The following is a 1,611-nucleotide window of genomic DNA, read 5'->3' on the forward strand; positions in this document are numbered from 1 at the left end:
AAACAAAAGGAATACATATAAGAAAGGAAGAGATTGGACATGGTGGAGCATGCCTGTAATCCCAGCTCTGGGGAGGCTAAAAACATGAGACTCACTATGAGTCTGAGCTGCATAGTGAGACTCTGCCAAATACATACAAATATTTTTAAAAAGAAAGGAAGAATTTCAATGATCATTATTTGTAGATGACAGGATACTCTACATAGAACACCCAAAGAACTACACCAAAAAATTCTTAGAATTAATATCCAACTTTAGAAAGTAGCAAGATAAAAGATCAACATTCAAAAATCATTAGCCCACTTGTGTATACATACAATGAACTTAATGAGAAAGAAATTACAGAATTAAAACAATTCATAATAAATTCAAGTAAAATGAATATCTAGGAATTAACCTAAGGAAGTGAAAGACCTATAGAAAGACCACTACATTATTCTGAATAAAGAGGTAAAGAAGGACATTAGAAAAAGGAGCTACTTCCAGCCAGCTCCAAGGCCCTGTGTGTGTATGGGACCACTTGCCTTCCCACCAGAACCTCCCCCATCAGACAGGCTTGGTGTGGAACCCTGCAGCAAAACTCCCTGCAGAGAGGCTAGGGGCGAGACCCACCCAGCTAATCTAGGAGCAGAACATCTTGCTAGAGGGGCACAGTTGATTCACTTCCACAGGCTGTAGCAGGAAGAAGTGGAGTACAGCAGCCAGACCCAACCCAGGACAACCTGGACCAGTTTGAACTTGGTACATCTGGATCCGGTAAGCTGAGACACTTTGCTAGACCCAGATCTATGAGAGCATCCTCTCTCTTTCTCTCTTGATTGAGAGAAGGGGCAACAGGTAACCAGGGTGAAATAATCTGCCTGGAAGACTACAGGTACAAAAGGGGAGGTGGTCAGACAAAATTTAGTGGAACTAATTTAAGTACAAATTCTCAATCTAATATCTGCTTAGCTATACAGTCATGTTTGTTCTTATGGTCTGCAATGCAAACCCATTAGTTACAAAAGTTTGTCAACTGCTAAATCTTACTACCCATTATTAGTGTTCCTAATTATAGTTCTGTAAAAACAAAATCATAACTGCCTTAACCACACAATCTCTCTTGGGTAATAATATATTACCTTAGTAGGTACTAAGGTAATAGCTACACCAAAGCTCTGCACCAAAGGTCAGAAGACAGTCCTATATAAAATGACAAACAGCGGAAGCAAAACGGATTCTCAGGCCCCAAGCCTGCTCAGAACAAATGCATGAGACACTAGCATAGAAGAAATGGTAAATAATACTCCTGAAATCTCTGAAATAATAGCATCTGAATTAAAGAAACAACTGTGGAAAGGTATAGAAGAAATCAGATCAGTAATTTCCCAAGTAAAAAAAAAGAAATGATAACTATAATGAAAGAATTACTAAAGAAGACACTGATAAAAAAAATACAGGAGAACATAAAATTGATGGAACCCTTGAATGAGCGATATAGGAATGAAACAGAATGCATGAAGCACATTCAAAGAGATATGCAGGAAATTAAAACCTCAATCACATGCTGGCAAAACCATTTGAATGAAAGCAAAGATAGAGTTTCAGATCTTTTATTTATTTATTTATTTA

The sequence above is a fragment of the Octodon degus genome, unplaced genomic scaffold (assembly GCF_000260255.1).
Source record: "Octodon degus isolate 3935 unplaced genomic scaffold, OctDeg1.0 scaffold00001, whole genome shotgun sequence".
Lineage (NCBI taxonomy): Eukaryota > Metazoa > Chordata > Mammalia > Rodentia > Octodontidae > Octodon > Octodon degus.